Source organism: Chrysochloris asiatica, unplaced genomic scaffold, assembly GCF_000296735.1.
Source record: "Chrysochloris asiatica unplaced genomic scaffold, ChrAsi1.0 scaffold00015, whole genome shotgun sequence".
In the NCBI taxonomy this organism is placed as follows: Eukaryota; Metazoa; Chordata; class Mammalia; order Afrosoricida; family Chrysochloridae; genus Chrysochloris; species Chrysochloris asiatica.
The window spans coordinates 20,377,187-20,394,367 of NW_006408533.1; positions in this window are offsets into that span (position 1 = coordinate 20,377,187).

The window sequence follows — 17,181 nt, forward strand, 5'->3', positions numbered from 1 at the left end:
AAATTATTGAATGATGCAGAAAGCATCAAGAGAAGATGGAAGGAATATACAGAGTCAATGTACCAAAAGAAAATGGTTAATGTTCAACTGTTTCAAGAGGTAGCATATGATCAAGAGCCAATGATACTGAAGACGGAAGTCCAAGTTGCATTGAAGGAAATGGCAAAGAACAAGGCACCATAAATTGATGAAATAAAAATTGAAATCTTTCAAGAAAGTGAGGCAGCACAGGAGGCACTCACTCATCTTTGCCAAGAGATTTGGAAGACAACTACCTGGCCAACTGATTGGAAGAGATCCATATTTGTGCCCATTCCAAAGTGAGGGGACCCAACGAAATGTGGAAATCATTAAACTATCTCTTTGATATCCCATGTGAGTAAAGTTTTGCTAAAGGAAATACTGAAATGGCTACAATCATACTTTGACAGAGAACTTCCAAAGGTTCAAGCCAGATTCAGAAGAGGCCGTGCAACGAGGGATATCATTGCTGATGGTCCGATAGATCTTGGCTGAAAGCAGAGAATGTTAGAAAGATGTTTACCTGTGCTTTCTTGTTTATGCAAAGGCTTTTGATTGTGTGGATCATGACAAGCTATGGACAACATTGCAAAGTATAAGTATTCTGGAACACTTAATTGTGCTCATGAGGAATCTGTGCCTGGACTAAGAATGGGAACACTGAATGTTTTTAAAATTAAAAAAGGTGTGCGACAAGGTTGTATTATTTCACCATACTTACTCAACCTGTATGCTGAGCAAATAACCTGAGAAACTGGGTTCTATGAAGAAGAACGTGGCATCAAGATTAGAGGAAGACTCATTAACAACCTGTGATATGCAGATGATACAACCTTGCTTGCTGAAAGTGAAGAGGACTTAAATCTTTTACTGATGAAGATCAAAGAGCACAGCCTTCGGTATGAATTCACATCTCAATGTAAAGGAAACAAAAATCCTCACCACTGGACCAATAAACAAAATTCTTATCAAGGGAGAAAAGATTGAATTTGTCAAGGACTTCATTCTTCTTGGATCAACTATGAACGCTCAGGGATGCAGCAGTCAAGAAATCAAACATATTGCATTAGGCAAATCTGCTGCACAAGACCTTTTCAAAGTGTTGAAGAGCAAAGGTGTCAGCTTGAGGACTAAGGTGTGCCTGATCCAAGCTATGGTATTTTCAATAACTTTATATGTGTGTGAAAGTTGGACAGTAAATAAGTAAAACTATAGAAGAATTGATGCTTTTGAGTTTTGGTGTTGGAGGAGAATATTGAAAGTGACATGGGCTGCCAAAAGAAATCAATAGATCCATTTTGGAAGAAGCGCAGCCAGAGTGCTCCTTAGAGGCCAATATGGCCAAACTTAGTATCTCATACTTCGGACATATTGTCAGGAGGGACCAGTCAGTGGAGAAGGATATCATATTTGGTAAGGTGGAGTGTCAGAGAAAAAGAGAAAGACCCCAACTAGAAGGATTGGAGACGTGGCAGCATCGATGGACTCAAGAGAGGCAATCGTAGTGAGGTTAGCCCAGGATCGGGCAGTGTTTTGTTCTGCTGTGTATGAGGTCGCAATGGGTCTATACCGACTTGATGGGACCTAACAATAACAAAACAAAGGTATCCATGGACTCCTGGTGTGGCGCTGTTGGCTAATGTGCGGGACTGCAAGTTCGGTTTGAACCACAAGGTTAGTGGTTCAAACTCACCAGTTGCTCCTCCGACACTCTATACAGGGCCGCTTTGGGTCAGAACTGACTCGGTTGCCCTTAACACCAACAACGAGGGTATCTACACATAGTCATAGAAGTTGCCAAGATAATTTGTAATATGTTTTTAAACTTGTTGTTATGTGCCATGGAGTCGGTTCCGACTCATAGTGACCCTGTACAGGGTTTTCAAGGCTGTAAATCTTTACGTGAACAGAAAGCCTCATCTTTATCCCACGAACAGCTGGTAATTTTTAACTCTTGACCGTGCGATTAGCAGCCCGATTCGCAACCACTACGCTACCAGAGCACATACTGTTGTTGTTGTTATGAGCCGTGGAGTCGGTTCCTACTCAAAGCGACCCTGTACAAGGTTTCCGAGGCTGTGTATCTTTACCGGAGCAGAAAGCCTCATCTTTCTCCCGCGGAACAGCTGGGAATTTCGAACTGCTAACTGTGAGATTAGCAGCCTGATTCACATCCACTAGGCTACCAAAGCACACATATTCACTTAAAAATCAGGGTGCACATCAAAGCCACATGGAGAAAAAATTTAAACTTTCACATGTTTTATAGGTAGGGGCTGTTTTGAGCATTGCTGTGTTTAATAATCTCCCAGAAGAATCCCAGTAATACCTATTGGTTTAGACTGGTGGATTCCAAAGTGTGATCCTTAGATCAGCAGTCCTAGGGAATTTACTACAAATGCAAATTCATGATTCCCACTCCACTAGTCCTTCTACTGAATCAGAAACTCTGTGGGTGGGAGTCTATCAATCTTTGTTTTAACAACCTCTCTAGGTGATTGTGATACAAGCTAAAATTTGAGAATCACAGGTTCAGATGACCTTTAAAGTTATTTTTAAGCCAGATATTTTGATTCCAAGAAATGGAGAAGAAGGAAAAGGAATTCAATCAGTAACAAATCTAAAATTGAGTTGAAAATGTGAAAAGGGAGTCATTGATAGGCTTGCCAGCAAATTCTGCAGAGGCCATATTGTTCTGTGTATTATTCCTCTAAGCCTGGATAATCATGCTCAATGATGTATATTCACTTTAAGAGGATTCTTCAAGTGGAAAATGTTCCTGAAAGGTTTAAACACCGTGAATGATTCCAAACTCATCACTGTGTCATGGGAGCAGAGACCACTAAGAATGTGTCTACAGAAGGAAATAGAAAGAAGAAAGAACCTGGCAACTTCATGTAGATAAGACTGTGGCTATTTCAGAGAGGCCAAGCTCCCCAACTTAGGAGAAACAAGGGCATCAGGTTATGGGCCAATGAGTGTTATATACATTTGGGAAATGAACTTTGTAATTGGATTTAAGTATATACAGAAAGAATGGAAATGAAAGAACGTAGATTTGGGAATCCAGGTCCCAGAAGAATAAGAAGTACAATCATTCTCCTCTTTTAAGTGCAGATTTGCATATGTATACAGTGTGTATATCATGTAGAATAACTTGTTTATGTACAGTAACATGCACATAACTTTTGATATAGGAATTTTGAAACTGGTAAACCAGCAAATAATTATTGAATAGTTCTTGGTCACATAACATATTCTTTAAATTTCTTTTGCTTAACACCTTAAACTTTTGATCTAAAAACAAGTATTTAAAATAATATATTGACTGACATATTGAAGATTACAGAATCTTGTCAGGAAAGCTTGTCAGTTACACTGACTTGTGTATTGCTGTGTTGTTGGTATTTCAAATACCTACAGGCCACAAAAAAACACACAGGTTTCAGCAGAACTTCCGGACTAAGAATTTCTAGGAAGAATTGCAGGAGAATTTGCTTCCAAAAGCTCTCCAATGAGAGCCTTATTTTACTTACTTGCTCTGGACATATATCATCAGGAGGGATAAATCGCTAGAGAAGAGCATCATCTTTGGTGAAGTAGAGGGCCAGTGAAAGTGAGAGAATCCCTTGGTGAGATGGATTGTCACAGTAGCTGCAATAATATCCACAGTCATTCTGGCAATTGTGAACATGATACAGATTTAGGTAATATTTGATTCTGTTGTTCATGAGGAGACACAAGTTAATTGATTACCTCAGCTAGCAACAACTGACTGACATATTGAAGATTACAGAATCTTTCAGGTTTCAAGGAAAGCTTGATCCAGCAGCTAAGTGATATTTCTAAGAAGGAAGCTTCTTCCAGTGTCTCTAATCTGATATCCAAGGTGCTGACTTCAGTTCACAGCTGGCTTCCCTTGTGATTGTTCCAGAATTTTCCTAGCAATCCAATTCATGCCTCAATTTCTTACCCATATTGGACTTTTCTTCAATTTGATATTCCTAGGTCACATGTCATTTCTAAACTAATCATGTGGCAAGAAGTCTGGGAATAGTTTGATAGGCCTAGACCAATTAGGACCAATGCTTGGGATTAACAGATCGAGTCTATTTTACTCCAACCACAGTTAAATTTCTCTTTGGAATGAAAATGAGGGTATAGATTCTAGGTGTGGCACTGTAAAATAAGCACTAGACCGTAAGGTTGGTTTGAACCAAGACAATGGTTTGTCAAACTCACCAACCACACACTAGAAACCCTATACAGTGTCACTATAAGTTGGAACCATCTGGACAGCACTTAAAAAGAACAATGAGGGTGTACATGCTAGGTAATAGCAAAGATCTAGACCAGATGAGAAAATAATGAAAAGTTGGAACATTTTTAAGGCTGTACTGCTGAGTTATTGTTAAATTTTATAAATATGGTGCTGACCATATCTTTAAAAATAATGCTTTGATATTTATTATGTAATTTTCACTTTCAAGATGAAATATTTGTCATTAATTCAATAATACAGAAGCAGAGAGGAGCATTTTAGAATTTATTAAAATCTAAATTCTCAGGGGTTGTCTTTAAACCCAAATATGTGTATGCATCCTGGTATGGCGCTGTGGGCTAATGTGTCAGACTATAAAGTCATTTGAACTGCAAGATCGGTGGTTCAAGCTCATCAGCTGCTCCTTGAAAACCCTATATAGGGTCGCTATGGGTCAGAATCGACTCGACGGCACTTAACAACAACAATAATATATGTGTAAATTATCCTAGAATATATCATTTTCTTACCAGTTAAAAATGGTTACTGGGCTTCTGGGGCAAGAGGATGGAGTAGACAGATGTACTGAGCAGATCCTCAACAACAAAGACATGGGAAACCAAGTAAAACAGACACAATAATGATCCTGGATCCCTAAGCTTCAGAGGATAAGACGGACAGGTGAAGTGAGTGTGACCTAGATGAGGAAGCTAAACAGGAGTAACGAGAAAGAAGAAAAATGTGTGGGCTATCAGTTGCCATAAGACAACATGGATGTACTGAACTTTTGTGAGCAACTGTCACATAGCAGCCTACAGGCACAGGGCACAGTTTGAGACTGGTGACAGGGGGGTGCAGCTCTCCCTTGTTCCTTGCCCTTCTAGGATCTGGGACATGTCCAGTCACTGCCATCCTGATTGGTCTTTGTCTCCAATTTTCCAATTATGTTCCTTCCAAGTTCGTGACCATCCTGCCAAATTATTGGTCATAGCCCATGAATCCATATGCAGTCACACATCTGGCTATTTCTCCTTCTTAACAAAATGAACAACCAGGTGCAATGCTTGAAGTTATGCCCATTGGGAAGACTTCCCTTCACCACTGTCTTTCAAGCGAAGTTCCAGAAAGGGGCTGTCATGCTACTGTTGCCCACTTTTGAGTGGTGCCTGAATATTGTACAGAACCACCTGTAAACCAAGCATGAGTTTTTTCTTCCTCAGTCAATTGATCCTAAGGAATTACCAATGAGGCCATAGGCATAGGCTAGCATAGGGAAGAATAATATAACAGAAGTGGAGACCATGGAAATTTGGGACACTTTCTCATGCAACTTATTTGTGCCTTCAGGTCCTGCTCAATCCCCATCTCATATATACTATTTCCATTTAATGACTGAGTGCTACTGTGCATATCCAACTTTATGACTCTGTGGATCAGACAATATGTAGTTCATAATGGGTAGTTTGGAGTCCTGGTGTGGCACTGTGGGCTAATGCATCAGACTGCAAGGTCATTTGAACTGCAAGGTTGGTGGTTCAAGCTCACTAACTGCTCCTTGGAAACCCTATACAGGGTCTCTATGAGTTGGAATCAACTCAGTGACATTTTACAACAACACAACAATGGGTAGGTCAGTTTTCATGGTGATTTGATGGTCCCTAGTTAGGTATTTAGTCTCTCCTATAGCGTAGTGGTTACAAATTGGGCAGCAAACCACAAGGTCAGCAGTTTGAAACTACCAGCTGCTCCAAGGGAGAAAGATGAGGCTTTCTGCTCCCATAAAGATTTACAGTTTCGAAAACCCTGTTCAGGGTCACTATGGGTCGGAACTGACTCGATGGCATTTAACAACAACAACAACAAAGACACAGTAACAAGCTAAAAGCTATTTTTCAATAGGAGAGCAGTTGTTTGCAGAGAATGCAGTGCTTTGCTCCAAAGTCCTGTGGGTCTGCATTATGATTCACCAATAGTGACCTGGCAAAAATTCCAAACAGTATCTCTATCTACCACTAATACTTAAAGCACTACTGGATCATATGATCCAAGTGGCAGAGTGGCTTGCACTGCAGTCTAAAAGTATTGCAGAGAATTCTCTTACTCTGGGTTCCATTCAAAACTAGCAGCTATGTAAGCAATTTGCGATGGAGTCCAGAGTATCACACCCAAATGAGGGCTAATTGCTAATCCAGGCATTGTGCCTCTTTTGTTAGTGGTGTGAGAGTCATATGCAATAACTTATTCTTCACTTTGGTAGGAATATCTCTAAATGCCCCACACCATTGAATCCCTAGACATTTCAAGAGGTAGAAGGCATCTGAATTTTTGTCTGGTTAAGTTCTTATCCTCATGCATGCAGATAAGTAGTGCTGTAGTGTAGTAGTTACGTATTGAACTGCTAACTGCAGGATCAGCAGTGTGAGTCCACCAAGCACTCCTCGAGAGAAAGATGGGACTTTCTGCTCCTGTAAAGATTTATAGCCGCGGACATGCTATACAGGGTTGCCATGAGCCAGACTGACTTGATAGCACAACATCACCACACCACTAGTATTCAGATGATTTACCATTATATCTGAGCCACTGATATTTCTTCCTTTCTAGGTCCAGTCAGCATAATGTCATCAGTGCAATGGACCAGTTTGATGTCTTGTGACAGGGAAAGGCAATCAAGTTCCCCTGTGGACTAACGTATGACACAGTGCTGGAGAGTTGACATACCCTCGTAGAAGAACACTGAAGGTGCACTGCCAGCTGAAGGCAAACTGCTTCTGGTGATCCTTAGATACTGGGATAAGGAAAAAGGTATTGATCAAATCAATAGCTGCATACCAGGTGCCAGGAGAGATATTAATTTGCCCAAACAAAGAAAACAGATCTGGAAAAGCAGCTCAATTAGGGTCAACACCTGGGAAAGTTTACAATAATCCACTGTCATTCTTCAAGATCCTTCTCATTTTTGCACAGTCCTGCTAGGCAAGTTAAATGGAGATGTTTTGGGAATCAGTTCCCAAGCATCCTTCAAGTCCTTAATTGTAGCACTAATCTCCGCAGTCCCTCAAGGAATGTGGTATTGCTTTTGTTTTGCTATTTTCCTTGTTAGAGACAGTTTTAGTTGCTTCCACAAGCTTTTCCTAACATAATAGCCCTTGTTCCACATTTCAGGGATCGGATCCAATGTGGGGGTTCAGTCAGTTGCTGAGTATTTCTATTCCGATGATGTTTTCTGGAACTGGGGAAATCACTACAGGATGAGTTCAGGCACACACTGGACCCACTGTGAAATAAACCATAACTAAGATTCCATTTGTAACTTGACCTCCATACACCCCAACTCTGAGTGGTAGGCCAACAGTGACATTTTGAAACTCCTGGAATTAGTGTCAATTCAAACCAGTATCCAATAATCCCTGAAAAGTATGATTATCTCCTTGTCCTCAATAAACAATCACTCTTTTAAAAGGCTGTAGATCCCTTCCTGGAAGGTTGGGAGAAAGACTAAGAATATAAATTTCTCATGGTATAGTGGAGTCCTTCTCCTCAAAGCTAATTGGCCTTCTTTTCATTCAAGGAATTTTGAGTCTGTGAACTGGTTCAAGTCTGAGAATTGATTGAGAGTCTGCCATTTTCTATGCTGTCAATTCAAATTAGACTACCATTCACTTGATCTCATATTCTTTCTATTGTACAGATCAAATAAATACTTTGTAGGTTTCCTATCTATTCCACTCCTTGGGACACCTTGCCTAAGTAGCCAATACCTTAAGTCCACATAATCAGGCTATTCCGATGACTGCTTTTGATTCTGCTGTCTATTACAGGAATCACACTCACCTTATTTTTGTCAATTAAGTGCTGCCACTTGGCCCCTACCACCAGGGGATGCAATCAACCCCATTGTACTTAGGTGTCTTCATTTAATTGGATGATTTCCCACTGTAAAATCCAGTTTCTATGAAATAACAATCACATAGTCTTCAGAGAAACTGGGGTCCCTTCACAATATGTTCCTCTATTTTTGTCTTCTAATATGCCAATTTCCCAAAGCCTTTGGATTCTTTCCTTTATATAATATCAAGGTAGATCTGGTATTTCTATTTTATGTATTATAGGCCATTGTGCAATCTCAGTGAACAAACCAAATAAAGGACTAGATCATTTCCTAAACTTTTGAGCTGAAACATTGAATGAGGAACTTTCTTAGTGGGCCTGTATCGATATACTCAGACTGACCCAATCTCATGTTCTCCGCACCATTATCAGACACCCTTAATAGCCATTCTCACACATATTCTCCAGGTTTCTGTTTGTACATATTTTAAAAAATCAAGCAGCTCTTTTGGAGTGTAATATACTTCTTCCTGGGTCACAATTTGTATTTCACCTTTTGGGGCTCATTAAGAATTAAGTCTAGTTATACATCTAAAAGAAATCATTGGTGGGTGTGTTTCCTAGGAACATTCAGCAATGTCTTGCAAGATATCTCTCTTAGGTGATACTCCAGACGATGCCTGAGGCATCATCTCACCAGGCACACTTGGGTTAATCTCATTGAATGTGGTCATTGAATGTGATAGTAGTATTACAGATCATGGATCAGCTGACCAAGATGAAATAATCTTATCACATAGGAAGGAATTTTTTGGGTAAAAATTATTTGACAGAGTTTAGAGACTATGACCTAATCCCAAATTTCAGGATACCATTTCTTCTCAGTCAATGTCCTTGGCTTTAACAAAAGACACCGTTTGAGACTGGGAATTCAGGTAGCATTATCATTCAGGCACTCTTACAATTTGTTGTTGTTAAGTGCCATCAAGTAGATTCTGACCCATAGTGACCCTGTATAGGGTTTCCAAGGAGCAGCTGGTGAGCTTGATCCACTGACCTTGCAGTTCAAATTACTTTGAGTCTGACGCATTAGCCCACAGCACCACATCAGGACTCTTACAATAGGTTTTGGTTTTTGGCAATATCATTTCTATTACTGCAAGAAATCAAGCTTTCTTTCAGGGCACAAATGAAAACTTCGAGGCCTTTTAAGCATTTCTTGACTCCCTGAGTTGTTCCTTTCCCTTTACCACTTGTTAAAATTGGTAAGAACAACTAGCAAGCTTTCCTGTACTTCTCATCCTGACAAAATTGCAGAACGTCACCTATTGCCTCACTTGTCATGCCATGGACTAGCAGAACCCTCTTACTAACAGAAACATAATTATCCATGCCATTAAAACTAGTCAGACTTGGAAGGCAGTTTCGAAAACCCATTCTTATGATTTTGTTCTTGGCACCAAATTTCTTAAACTGGGTTTTCTGCAGAAGCAAAACCAATGGGACTTATATATATATATATATAAAGAGAGCCATCAAGGAAATGGCTCACAGTGTTGTAGATGTGGTCAGTTCCAAATCATTGGGTTAGATCTCATTATGGAGGCTTTTTGCTTATGTAACTGCAGGGCTGATGAGCAAAATTGGCATGTTCAATGGTAGGCAGGCAGGCAAGGAAAAATGTAAGGGACAAGCTACTGATAAGTCCCAGGATCCGCAGGTAATAAGCAGGTCACTGGATCAAGTTCATATAATTGGAAATTGAAAGATGAATCAGATGCAAGATTCAGAGAGAGCAAGCAAGCTTTGCCTGAGTGTCCAATATACTGTAAGCAGGTAACATCCTTGAGGAAACTTCCTCTGAATTGATTGGTGGCTCATAGCAGATCTCAGCACAGAGTTAGTTAATTTCATTGTATTAGATCTCATCATAGGGATAACTACATCTCAATTGCTAAACCACTGAGAATCCTGGTCCAGTCAAGTTGACACTAAACATTAACTACACAAGTACCTTCAGTGGATTGAGAGAATGATAAAGGAAAGCAGTGAGAACAAACAAACAAACAAAAATTTCAGAAAAATTCATGAAACACTAACAAAATTAATGGAAAAATGGGAATTATACAAATATAGTAATTAGAAAGCCAGACGTTTAACACTAAAATTTCTGAAATAGATAGTACATTGAAAAGACAAAGAATAGAATTGAATCAAGGGAAGACTGAATTACTGAAGACACAGTTCTCAATATATGTCTTCTAGAGGAACAATCAGATAAAATAATTTAAAAATCTGGAGAAAGCCTACATCAAGAGGAATAACTTATGTGTGAATGGAATTCCAGAAAAGGAAGAAACAAAAAAAAAGAGAGAGAGAAAATTGTCCAAGAGTTGTTGGAAGGAAACTTCCCTAGCATTATGAAAAGAGAGATAGACCTCCAAAGACAATCACCAAGACATATTATAGTTAAACTTTTCAAAACATAAGACAAGGAAAGAGTCTTGAGAGCAGCTTGGGAAAACAAAAACAAGCTGCTTACAAAAGAGAAGTAGTAAGACAAATCCTTGATTTCTCACAAGAAACCATGCAGGTAAGAAGACAATGGGATGAAATATATAAAAATCTGAAGTAAAAAAATTACCAACCAAGAATCACATACCTAGCAAGATTGTTTATCAAATAAGACAGCAAGGTTAAGACATTTCCAAAAAAACATATATTAAAAGAATTTGCAAAAACAGACCAACCTTACAAAAGGTGCTAAAGGGAATTCTTTGGACAGAGAATCAACAACAGCAAGTAACCTGAGACTAATGTGCAAGACCATATTATCCAGAACACAAGCCAGTATTGAAGTATTCAAAGTAAAACATACCTAAAAAAAAAAAATGGGAAAAAAAGGAACCAGAGCTACCAGTTTGTAAAACACCATCAAGTAAAAAAGGGAATAAAGTAGTTACATTACATCCAACTGATGAGGAAAGCAAGTAGATTTCAAAGAAAAGAAAAAAAAAAAAAAGCCTAACTGTAACTCTAAAACTAGACTGAGCCTTCCTCCTAGCCCTCGCCCAAGTGTGACCCCTAAGATTAACCCTAGTTCTAACCATAACCCCAACACAAAACCAAGTCCCAGGCCTAGCCTAGACCTAGCCATAGTCCTAACCCTAATACTTTACTCCTACCCTGTCTCTCCTCAAAATGGATGGTGGCCTGATAGAACACAGAGTGGAAAGATAGAGGATGTGCAAGTAGGTTTAGACTCTATATCCATGCAAAATGAAAGCCAAGCACACAGCCTTCCTGGATCTGTAATTTACGTGATCAATTAAAACACAAGTTAAAAAAAGTTCATCAATTGTCTCTTCCTCCTTTTGTTAGCTGAGGCTAGGAAGACCTCCAACAAGATGGATTGGCCAAGCGGCAGCATCAATGGATTCAAGCGTGGCAACAGTAGTGAGGTTGGCCCAGGATCGCACAGTGTTTCGTTTTGCTGTGCATAAGATCACTATGAGTTGGTACCGACTCGAAGGCACCTAACAACAACGATAACAACATACACTCATTGTTTGAAATGTATCTGAAGAGGTCTCATGATCCTGCTTTAGGATTTGAAATGTGCTAGCAGGTGCCTGAGATCTAGAAATAGATATAGGGATGGGGGCAGTCTCGGGACAAAGGCATACCATATAAGCACTCCGTCCTGGACTATCACTGCTTGTTCCTTTGTAAGTAGGTTCTCAGAACACTGTCTCCTGCCATGTGATAACCTAAGCAAGCCAACATTTAGCTTTCTTTAAAGAGACAGTCTTTACGTATGTATTTACTTTTTATTTGGAGCTCCATGGGAGAAAGAGGAGACTATCTGCTCTTGTAAAGATTTATAGTCTTATAGAGCCTATGGAGCCGTTCTCTCTGTCCTATAGGTCACTATGAGCTGGAATCATTGGCAGTGGATGAGTTATTTAGAGTAGAAACTGAATTCTGCACAAAGTATGGCAGGACGGGGTCTGTTAGTAGTAGGTCTCGTGACACAGCAAAAAAATTTTTACACTCGGAGTTACCTAAATTGAAAGGTAGTTTGACCAAGTATAGGTATAATGGTTAAGCACTCAGGTTGCTAAAGGAAAGGTTACCTGTTTGCTCCCACCATCTACTCTGTGGGAAAAGGTGTGGCAGTCAGTCAGCTTCTGTAATTTTTACAACTTTGCAAGTTCTATAAGGAGCTCTGGTTGCACTGTAGGATAAGCACTAGGCTGATAATCACAAGACTAGAGGCTCAAATCTACTAGCTGCACTGCAGGAGAAAGATTAGACTTTCTGCTCCTGTAAAGATTTACATCCCCAAAACCATTTACAGGGTCACTATGAGTCAGAATTGATTCAATGGCAGCACCTTGGTTAGGTGGATTGGTGCAACCTCTATGGGACATTTCTTCTCTCTCTATAGGGTCACTATAAGTAGGAATCAAATCAATAGCAGTAAGTTTGTTCTTTTTTGGGTTTTAGTTATGGGAACATGCTCCACAAGGATTACCCCTTGGTCTAGTATATTTTCAGCTACTTATCAAAATAGCCTTTGGAATTATGTTCTAACCTTTCTCCAAAAGAATCCTTCTAAATTTTACTTTCTCCATTGGCTATACATATAGTAGTGATTTAGGACCCTTATAGATGGGCATCTGGGGCAAATAGCCCATGACTGGCTCTTTAATCATCTTCTGCAGTTAGCTGTTTTCACTATGCTTGCTTTGGCTTCCTGCCTTGACTCTGAAACATTCCTACTAACGTGAGTATGATTTATAGGTGATCTCTCTTTAATAGGAGAGAGAAGGCAGGGTAATTGAGAGGACCCAGGACTGAGGTTCAGAGGAGGTCGATTTGTTCCCCAACCTTCTGCAAATTAGCTTTGTTCTTTTAGATCAGTCATGGTAACTGCTCTTAGACTCAGTTTCCTTGTCTGTAAGGTGAAAGGTTGGATAAGATGACTTTTATGTTAGCCATGAGCTATAATTTACATATTCTTCTCAATGCCTCTTCTGCTCTTTCATCAGGTACCCCCAAAGACTAGTATTTCTCACAGGTTAAAAGAATGAGAGCAGGGAAGACCATGCACATTGTTTCTCAGCTCCCTATCTAACTCAGATATTTCATAAAAACAAGTGACATATTTTAAAAATGAATAGGTTCAGGGCCAAGAATGTACGTTCATATCCTGATTGCTTTCCTCCCTCTGTGCTTGCACATGCTTCTTTTCTCATACTTCGGAAATGTTATAAGGAGGGATCAGTCCATAGAGAAGGACTTCATATGTCGTAATGTAGAGCGTCAGAGAAAAAGCAGCAATGGACTCAAGCATGACAATAGTTGTGAGGATGCACAGGAGCTGCCAGTGTTTCATTCGTTGTGTATACGGTCGTTTGCATCAGAGTGGACTTGAAGGTGCCTCACAACATGCTTCCACATGCAGATATTCACTTGTGAGAAAAAAAAAAAGATCCCTTTGCTTTCTCCTCAGCAAGTGGCATATTTGGACCCTCACATTTTTGCAGCTAAATAATTTAGGAGCCAAACACTTTGGGTGCAGAAACTGGTATGACAATACCAATATGAGAGCAATAATGACCTGTCAATCTCAGTTTTAAGAGAAAATACTGAGATCAAAATTAATATTAAACTATTCATTGCTTCTGGAGAGAATTGTGAGGTGTTGTTATGGATTAATCGTCATACGAGCCATGATAAATAGTCAATAAAGATGGGAATTTATTATCTGTTTAAAGAAAAGACGCTATTCCATGCTCTGAGTCGCAAGGCTGATGTTCCCCTGGCACAACCATCTCTAACACCTTCAATCGTGGGACACTTTCTGCTCTTGAGGCCTCACCATGTCTCCTGCCTTTCCACTTCTGCACTGATGGACTCCTGAGTTTTTCTTCTCCTTTTCTGAATGATGCCAGTCTCTCAATTATGATAAAAAAGAGAGCAAAGATTTCCTCTATCACAGATGTCTATTCAATTGAGGTGTCCTTTAACATGGATCAGTAGCTTCTTGAAATATTAGGTTGATGGAGAGTTGAATATTTTAAAGAATCAAATTGACAAAGTAGGAAGAAAGTGGAATTGTTTTTGGTGAGTCATAAGGGGAACTTGTGGGAAAAGAGGGTTATTTCTATCTTAATTTATAAAAACGACTCCCTTCCCAAAGGTACAGAAACTTTGTTCAGAAAAGACAAGGATGTTGTGTAAGGTGTTGGAAGTTATACCAGATGGTCAAGATTTAAGAGCTCCTATCTGGAGTCCTGGTGTGGCATTGTGGGCTAATGCAGCAGACTGCAAAGTTGTTTGAACTGCAAGGTTAGTGATTCAAGCTCACCAGCTGCTCCCTGGAAACCCTATGTAGGGTTGCTATGAGTCAGAATCAACTCAACGGCACTTAACAACATCTCTGTACCACATAAAGAGCTCTGGTAGCATAGTGGTTATGAATTGGGTTGTGAACTGCAAGGTCAGCAGTTAGAAACTACCAGCTGTTCCACAGGAGAAAGATGAGGCTTTCTGCTCCTGTAAAGATTTACAGCCTCAGAAACCCTGTACAGGGTTGCTATGGGTTGGAATTGACTCAACAGCACTTAACAACAGCAACATCTCTATACCACATAGACACTGTTCAGAGAAGAATATGGAGTAGTGACAAATAGTCTTCCTTTTTGACAAAAATAATCGAGAGTTTTGATACGGTGTTTTAACTGTGCTATTAACTTTCACAATCTTTTATTAAGGATACCTAGATATCTAGTCACTGTATACGAGAACAAATAAGAAAGTTTTGCTGCTAGGGTTCCAGTTCATGCATGCATGATTTATTCCAAAGAAAGTCTATAGACACATATCCCTGCAATCAGTGGATGGCTGCAGATAAGTTTTCTCCAAAATACAGTGTCTCACTGGGGTGCCTCCAAAACACAGTCCAGTCAAAACAGAAACTACCAAGGGATTCTGATGGGCCAGTTAGTAGAGGGGTCTACTAAGAAAGATATGATGACTGTTTTTTGGGGATTCCAAAGATGTAATCGTGACAAATTTTCTTGAAGGACACAGGATAATCACTGGGGTTTATTATGAGGAAGTTTTTAAGAAAACTGACAACTTTATTGGTGTAAAAATGACCATGAACTTTTTTTTTTTTCCATCACAGCAATACACTTGCTCATTCTTTGAAGACAGCAAGCATTGTCTTTTGAGAATTTCATTGGGAAACCTTACCTCATCCTGTTAAAGTCCTGATCATGCCTAGAGAGCCCTTCATTGACTCCTAAGCTCAGGAACTCAAGGCAAGCCCAAGTGTCTAAGCTCCATTTTTGCTAACCATCAAACTCTGATAGTGGGTCTTAGAAGTAGTGTGGACTGAATTCTAGTGATACCCCAATCTTTCTTTAAGATAGGAATCCTGCTTTGAACCCCAGCAGAGGTATAGCTTTTTGACAACACTATATATCTCCATCCAGCACTCCTTTTTTGGATCAGGTTATGAGATGAAGTATAGTCATTACAAGCATGGGCTCTAGAATCATGCTAATGAGATTGGACCCTGTTCAGCTATTTCCTCCTGTGTAACCTTAGTAAGCAAAGACATCAGTTTGAGAACAAAAATGTGCCTCACCCAAGCCATGATAAAGTGGAGGATCCAAGAAGAAGAAGAAGATCCCCAAGGAGACTAATTGGTACAGTGTCAGCAGCAATGGTCTCAGATGTAAGTGTGACTGTGATGATGGTGTGGGACCGGGCAGTGTTTCCTTCTGTTGTGCATAGGGTCACTATGTGTTGGAGCTGACTCGATGCCACCTAACCGCAAACCTTAGTGAGTTAAGGTCTGTGTGCCTTTGTTATTTGCAAAATGAGTCAATCACAGTGCCTATCCTGTAAATTTTTGTGGGGGTTAAATAAAATCACTGCAACATGTTAGATATTGTATATATATATATTAAGAAATTGGCACTTTAAAAAGAAGGTAGTATCACAATGCCAATAGCAGAATTAAAAATCTACATGGATTTTTGTTATTAAGCGTCGTGGAGTTGGTTCCAACCATAGCAACCATTTTTATTAGTGAGAAAGGCCCCTAAAATGTACATTTTTGTAACTATTTTCTGAGATCTGTTGTAAGTACAGAGAATGGCTATTTTTAATATGGAACCTATTAAATAATTAACATCTACACTGCATGATTAAAATCTTTCTTGATAGCTCTATAGTCACTATATGATGTCCCAAGTTGCTTCAGGGTCATTATTATGAACATTTCACCCAGCACCTTCTTTTACACATGACAAGTGTTCAATAAGTGTTTGTTGGTAGAGTGGGTAGATATGAATGGACATCAATAATCATTGTGTTATTGCAGATGGGTGAAGTGCTAGTGAAAAAGATGTCAGCTGTTTCACTGCCCAGAATATCATTAGAAAAGCTTTCAGTCCCAAAGAATATCTTCTCTTTAGACACAATGAAGACCTTGCTTGGTATCAGACCTCTAAGACACAGCAAAGCAGGGATATGAATCTTGGTGTATTTAGCTTCAGAAGAGATATGCCAGATAAAATTCAGATTGTCAGTTGAGTTAAAAAAGCAAATTATATTCCAAATAGGGAGCCGGAGGAGTACAAGTGGTTTTCAATCCACTGCTAACTCAAGGGTGTTGTGGTTCAATGGAAGAAAGTCTAGACAAGCTGATCCCATAAAGATTACCATTGAGAAAATGCTGTGTTGTTGTTTTATTCTATATCACATGAGGCTTCCATGAGTCAGGGACCAAGTAGATAATAAACAGCTAACAATAACAATAGCATTCCGGATATTGAATTTTCAAGTACGCTTTTAGCTCAATATTGACTGAGATATATTCATAGTAAAAAAAATTAATACTTTTTTTATCTGAAATTCAAATTTAATGGAGAATCCTGTATTTTCATTTGAGAAATCTGACAACCCTACTTCAAAGCCTATATATTTTCTCCTGTATCATTTCTGGACAGCTACTTTCAATGACAGCTACTTTCAGGTATTTTCAA